This window comes from Salvelinus fontinalis, chromosome 33 (assembly GCF_029448725.1).
Source record: "Salvelinus fontinalis isolate EN_2023a chromosome 33, ASM2944872v1, whole genome shotgun sequence".
Taxonomy (NCBI): domain Eukaryota; kingdom Metazoa; phylum Chordata; class Actinopteri; order Salmoniformes; family Salmonidae; genus Salvelinus; species Salvelinus fontinalis.
This window is the reverse complement of record NC_074697.1, coordinates 3,709,305-3,716,804: the sequence shown is the minus strand read 5'-3', so window position 1 is coordinate 3,716,804 and position 7,500 is coordinate 3,709,305. Positions and strand designations below refer to the sequence as shown.

General features: G+C 50.4%; 1 protein-coding gene across 3 annotated transcripts in view; it reads right to left on the bottom strand.

Annotated features, from left to right (window-relative positions):
* Nucleotides 1–7,500, bottom strand: part of LOC129831656 (rho guanine nucleotide exchange factor 26-like) — a 62,902-nt gene that overhangs the window by 33,465 nt on the left and 21,937 nt on the right. The gene's annotated exons all lie outside the window — the stretch shown is intronic.

Genomic DNA, 7,500 nt, shown 5'->3' with positions numbered 1-7,500 from the left:
GCCATATTACTTCAACATTATTTAGCATGAGATCGCCTCTAAGCTTTACAGGAATGTGGTTCTGAATATAGACCGCAACACCTCCACCATTGGCATTTCTGTATTTTCGGTAGGTGTTATAACCATGTATTGCTACCACTGTATCAAAGATATTATCTAAGTGAGTTTCAGAGATAGTCAGAATATGAATGTCATCTGTTACTAGCAAATTATTGATTTCATGGACCTTGTTTCTTTTTTTTTATTTCTTTTTTTATCCCATTTTCTCCCCAATTTTCGTGGTATCCAATCGCTAGTAATTATTACCTTGTCTCATCGCTACAACTCCCGTACGGGCTCGGGAGAGACGAAGGTCGAAAGCCATGCGTCCTCCGAAGCACAAACCAACCAGCCATACTGCTTCTTAACACAGCGCGCCTCCAACCCGGAAGCCAGCCGCACCAATGTGTCGGAGGAAACACCGTGTACCTGGCCCCCTTGGTTGGCGCGCACTGCGCCCGGCCCGCCACAGGAGTCGCTGGAGCGCGATGAGACAAGGATATCCCTACCGGCCAAACCCTCCCTACCCCGGACGACGCTATGCCAATTGTGCGTCGCCCCACGGACCTCCCGGTCGCGGCCGGCTGCGACAGAGCCTGGGCGCGAACCCAGAGACTCTGGTGGCGCAGTTAGCACTGCGATGCAGTGCCCTAGACCACTGCGCCACCCGGGAGGCCGGACCTTGTTTCTTAAGCTACATATGTTAACGTGGGCTATTTTGAGCACTTTTCTTCTGGGATGCTTACTTCGTTTTATTGCTTTACTGGGAAGCTTAGGAGAAGTAGATATTCTCCTGTTATTTATGTTAGTGCAGGGTGAGCTGCACACAATGGTCTTCCTACTAGGACACACCACCTCAGTGTTAACAGTGGTCTTCCTACTAGGACACACCGCCTCAGTGTTAACAGTGGTCTTCCTACTAGGGCACACCACCTCAGTGTTAACAGTGGTCTTCCTACTAGGACACACCACCTCAGTGTTAACAGTGGTCTTCCTACTAGGACACACCACCTCAGTGTTAACAGTGGTCTTCCTACTAGGACACACCTCCTCAGTGTTAACAGTGGTCTTCCTACTAGGACACACCGCCTCAGTGTTAACAGTGGTCTTCCTACTAGGACACACCACCTCAGTGTTAACAGTGGTCTTCCTACTAGGACACACCGCCTCAGTGTTAACAGTGGACTTCCTACTAGGACACACCACCTCAGTGTTAACAGTGGTCTTCCTACTAGGGCACACCACCTCAGTGTTAACAGTGGTCTTCCTACTAGGACACACCACCTCAGTGTTAACAGTGGTCTTCCTACTAGGACACACCACCTCAGTGTTAACAGTGGTCTTCCTACTAGGACACACCACCTCAGTGTTAACAGTGGTCTTCCTACTAGGACACACCTCCTCAGTGTTAACAGTGGTCTTCCTACTAGGACACACCGCCTCAGTGTTAACAGTGGTCTTCCTACTAGGACACACCGCCTCAGTGTTAACAGTGGACTTCCTACTAGGACACACCACCTCAGTGTTAACAGTGGTCTTCCTACTAGGACACACCACTATCATATGGGGGAGCTCCGGAAAACACCGGCCAATCGGATAACGACAAACAACAAGACGGAGATGCATCCAACAAGCGTGAGCGGCGTCCAGCCACCGGCGTAGAAAACGTAAACATTCCACTCTGCGGTTTCCCCCAGTTTCTTACGTAGGCTGGCGACCTGCGTGATCAAGGAAGCCACTATAAGCCTATAATCCTCAACAAGGAAACTACCGCCGCATTGGAACTCTAGGTGGTCCGGTTTGTCCAGAAACAACGTGTAGTAAATGACCGTTCATGTACTTCTCCAGACAAAGAGGGCTCCATTACAAAACTCATCTGGTACCAACTTTGTTAGCTTGATGGCTAGCAGCTTAGTGACTCGTGTCTGTGGGGTGAAGATGCTCGTGTCTGTGGGGTGAAGATGCTCGTGTCTGTGGGGTGAAGATGCACGTGTCTGTGGGGTGAAGATGCACGTGTCTGTGGGGTGAAGATGCTCGTGTCTGTGGGGTGAAGATGCTCGTGTCTGTGGGGTGAAGATGCTCGTGTCTGTGGGGTGAAGATGCACGTGTCTGAGGGGTGAAGATGCTCGCGTCTGTGGGGTGAAGATGCACGTGTCTGTGGGGTGAAGATGCTCGTGTCTGAGGGGTGAAGATGCTCGTGTCTGTGGGGTGAAGATGCTCGTGTCTGTGGGGTGAAGATGCTCGTGTCTGTGGGGTGAAGTTGCACGTGTCTGAGGTTTCCATAGGAATGAGGTGGGGAGGACTATGAAGCAGTACAGGCCTGAACAGAGAGAGGTTAGTATGAATAACTGACTGACACACAGCTGCCAGTATGAGCTAACCCAGGGGACCATGAACACACTGTTACAGAGGAACAGATGGCTGTGTGTGTTGATGAGAGAGAGGGGGGAGAGTCATGTAGAGGGGGGGATCATGTAGAGAGAGGGGGTCATGTAGAGAGAGAGAGCGGGGGGAGAGTCATGTAGCGAGGGGGGGTCATGCAGAGAGAGAGGGGGGGAGAGTCATGTAGCGAGGGGGGGTCATGCAGAGAGAGAGGGGGGAGAGTCATGTAGCGAGGGGGGGTCATGCAAAGAGAGAGGGGGGAGAGTCATGTAGCGAGGGGGGGTCATGCAGAGAGAGAGGGGGGGAGAGTCATGTAGCGAGGGGGGGTCATGCAGAGAGAGAGGGGGGAGAGTCATGTAGCGAGGGGGGTCATGTAGAGAGAGAGCGGGGGGAGAGTCATGTAGCGAGGGGGGGTCATGCAGAGAGAGAGGGGGGGGAGAGTCATGTAGCGAGGGAGGGTCATGCAGAGAGAGAGGGGGGGTCATGTAGAGAGAGAGGGAGGAGCCATGCAGAGAGAGAGGGGGGGTCATGTAGAGAGGGGGGGGGGGCATGCAGAGAGAGGGAGGAGTCACGCGCAGAGAGAGAGGGAGAAGTCACGCGCAGAGAGCGGGGGGAGTCACGCGCAGAGAGCGGGGGGAGTCACGCGCAGAGAGCGGGGGGAGTCACGGCAGAGAGCGGGGGGAGTCACGGCAGAGAGCGGGGGGAGTCACGGCAGAGAGCGGGGGGAGTCACGGCAGAGAGCGGGGGGAGTCACGGCAGAGAGCGGGGGGAGTCACGGAAGAGAGCGGGGGGAGTCACGGAAGAGAGCGGGGGGAGTCACGGCAGAGAGCGGGGGGAGTCACGGCAGAGAGCGGGGGGAGTCACGGCAGAGAGCGGGGGGAGTCACGGCAGAGAGAGGGGGGAGTCACGGCAGAGAGCGGGGGGAGTCACGGCAGAGAGCGGGGGGAGTCACGGCAGAGAGCGGGGGGAGTCACGGCAGAGAGCGGGGGGAGTCACGGCAGAGAGCGGGGGGAGTCACGGCAGAGAGCGGGGGAGTCACGGCAGAGAGCGGGGGGAGTCACGGCAGAGAGCGGGGGGAGTCACGGCAGAGAGAGGGGGGAGGCATGCAGAGAGAGGGGGGAGTCACGGCAGAGAGCGGGGGGAGTCACGGCAGAGAGCGGGGGGAGTTATGCAGAGAGCGGGGGGAGTTATGCAGAGAGCGGGGGGAGTCATGCAGAGAGCGGGGGGAGTCATGCAGAGAGCGGGGGGAGTCATGCAGAGAGCGGGGGGAGTCATGCAGAGAGCGGGGGGAGTCATGTAGAGAGCGGGGGGAGTCATGTAGAGAGCGGGGGGAGTCATGTAGAGAGCGGGGGGAGTCATGCAGAGAGAGGGGGGAGTCACGGCAGAGAGCGGGGGGAGTCATGCAGAGAGCGGGGGGAGTCATGTAGAGAGCGGGGGGAGTCATGTAGAGAGCGGGGGGAGTCATGCAGAGAGCGGGGGGAGTCATGCAGAGAGCGGGGGGAGTCATGCAGAGAGCGGGGGGAGTCATGTAGAGAGCGGGGGGAGTCATGTAGAGAGCGGGGGAGTCATGTAGAGAGCGGGGGAGTCATGCAGAGAGCGGGGGGAGTCATGCAGAGAGCGGGGGGAGTCATGCAGAGAGCGGGGGGAGTCATGCAGAGAGCGGGAGGAGTCATGCAGAGAGCGGGGGGAGTCATGCAGAGAGCGGGGGGAGTCATGCAGAGAGAAAGGGAGGAGTCATGTAGAGAGAAAGGGAGAAGCCATGTAGAGAGAGGGAGGAGTCATGTAGAGAGAGGGAGGAGTCATGTAGAGAGAGGGAGGAGTCATGTAGAGGGAGGAGTCATGTAGAGAGAAAGGGAGGAGTCATGTAGAGAGAGGGAGGAGTCATGTAGAGAGAAAGGGAGGAGTCATGCAGAGAGAAAGGGAGGAGCTATGTAGAGAGGGAGGGGTCATGTAGAGAGAAAGGGAGGAGTCATGCAGAGAGTGTCCACTGGGAGGTAGGTGGGGGCGGTACATCTTGTTGAAAACACAACCTCTTTTACAAGAGCACTGCTCTGTGAAGCACAACAAGTATGACTGACCGGACTCCTGCTGAGTCCGTATGACTGTAAATACTGCACGGCCCAATGCAGATGTCACATTGACCAAGCGCCCAGAAGCACAATGCACTTCTCCCCACAGAATGAGCTCTCTCTCCTGCCAATATGCGCACATTCACTGTTTCATCACTTCATTGTGTGAATTGGTTTGTGTTTGATTGTTAGTGTCTCACATATTGTACATTTACCGTTAATTCCTATCATTTCTAATCTACAATGTTTGTTACTTTGGTTACAATCATTTCTCGTAATGCCTTTTATATTAGTACTCCAGTCTTCATTTTCAGAACGGACACATTATTTGCAGAGCGCAAAACGTATGCTACATTTGTGAGAAACTAGTTTTGGTTTAATTCATTCCATTTTATGAGTTTTGTCAATTGAGTCATTCTCTTTTTTGTTTGGAGCGCTCCTGTCAATGTTGAGTAAGGATGTGCACGCATAGAAGTAGTCCTTCTGTCTACCTGGCCTGATTTACGCATAGAAGTAGGCCTATAGTCAACCTGGCCTGATTTACACATAGAAGTAGACCTATAGGCCACCTGGCCTGATTTACACATAGAAGTAGGCCTATAGGCTACCTGGCCTGATTTACACATAGAAGTAGGCCTATTGGCTACCTGGCCTGATTTACACATAGAAGTAGGCCTATAGTCAACCTGGCCTGATTTACACATAGAAGTAGGCCTATTGACTACCTGGCCTGATTTACACATAGAAGTAGGCCTATTGGCTACCTGGCCTGATTTACGCATAGACGTAGGCCTATTGGCTACCTGGCCTGATTTACACATAGAAGTAGGCCTATAGTCAACCTGGCCTGATTTACATATAGAAGTAGACCTATTGGCTTCCTGGCCTGATTTACACATAGAAGTAGGCCTATTGGCTACCTGGCCTGATTTACGCATAGAAGTAGGCCTATTGGCTACCTGGCCTGATTTACACATAGAAGTAGGCCTATAGTCAACCTGGCCTGATTTACATATAGAAGTAGACCTATTGGCTACCTGGCCTGATTTACACATAGAAGTAGGCCTATTGGCTACCTGGCCTGATTTACGCATAGACGTAGGCCTATTGGCTACCTGGCCTGATTTACACATAGAAGTAGGCCTATAGTCAACCTGGCCTGATTTACGCATAGAAGTAGGCCTACTGGCTACCTGGCCTGATTTACACATAGAAGTAGTCCTACTGTCTACCTGGCATGATTTAGACATAGAAGTAGGCCTATAGTCAACCTGGCCTGATTTACGCATAGAAGTAGGCCTATTGACTACCTTGCCTGATTTACACATAGAAGTAGTCCTATTGTCTACCTGGCCTGATTTACACATTGAAATAGTCCTATTGTCTACCTGGCCTGATTTACACATAGACGTTGTCTTACTGGCTACCTGGCCTGATTTACACATAGAAGTAGGCCTATAGTCAACCTGGCCTGATTTACACATAGAAGTAGGCCTATAGGCTACCTGGCCTGATTTACACATAGAAGTAGGCCTATAGTCAACCTGGCCTGATTTACGCATAGAAGTAGCCCTACTGGCTACCTGGCCTGATTTACACATAGAAGTTGTCATAGTCTACCTGGCCAGATTTACACATATAGAAGTTGTCCTACTGGCTACCTGGCCAGATTTACACATATAGAAGTTGTCCTACTGGCTACCTGGCCTGATTTACACATAGAAGTTGTCATATTGTCTACCTGGCCTGATTTACACATAGAAGTTGTCCTACTGGCTACCTGGCCTGTGCACAAATGTAGACATAAATGTGCCCATTTGGGGACCTGATAGTATTTCTGATTGGCTAAACACACCACCAATAATGACCTGTGGAGCTTCTCAAAGTAATGTTTTCTTCACATCAAACAGCGAGCAAACAGAGTCTGTTTTTACATCCATTGAGAATTACTATAGTTCCTCAAAATCTGTCCAGCTCTCTCCCTTTCGATAACCACTCAGCACGAAAGGTAAAAATGTCGTGCTCTGATCCAGTGGTCATAAAATAAAACCTGATTACCTCTTATCAGTGCTTGACTTGGACTGTAACAGGTTCCGGTACTCATTTTGGGTGCTGGTACTGTTTATATTTAGGTGCAGGAGCTCCACAATACTTTAGAGATAATATTCTACAAGAGGAACAGGAGCTCCACAATACTTTAGAGATAATATTCTACAAGAGGAACAGGAGCTCCACAATACTTTAGATATAATATTCTATAAGAGGAACAGGAGCTCCACAATACTTTAGAGATAATATTCTATAAGAGGAACAGGAGCTCCTCAATACTTTAGAGATAATATTCTATAAGAGGAACAGGAGCTCCACAATACTTTAGAGATAATATTCTATAAGAGGAACAGGAGCTCCTCAATACTTTAGAGATAATATTCTATAAGAGGAACAGGAGCTCCACAATACTTTAGAGATAATATTCTATAAGAGGAACAGGAGCTCCTCAATACTTTAGAGATAATATTCTATAAAGAGGATAAGGAGCTCCACAATACTTTAGAGATAATATTCTATAAGAGGAACAGGAGCTCAAGCAGTAGAACATTTGAGGTGCCGGTACTCAGCTCCGTTGAGCTCCTGCCAAAGTCAAGCACTGCTTCTTATCCCTGGTGCAAATAGCCTACAGCTGTGTCTGTCCTGAGCTCACTGGGGAGGGAAACTGAGGGCCCAGAATATTTCATACAATGTTGCAAGTTTGCTAGTGCAAGCTTCAGGCCAGACACAAATTAATAGTTAATACAATGTTTCAAAGGGCTTCAGGCCTGACACAAATTAATAGTTGATACATTGTTTCAAAGGGCTTCAGGCCTGACACAAATTAATAGTTGATACAATGTTTCAAGTTCGTTGCAGACAGGCCATATGTAGCCAATGTGATTTATAGGATATTTATATTTATCAGGATATTTTCTACCTGCAATGTTTTTATTTGTTGGCTTTATGTAGGCAATTTTTA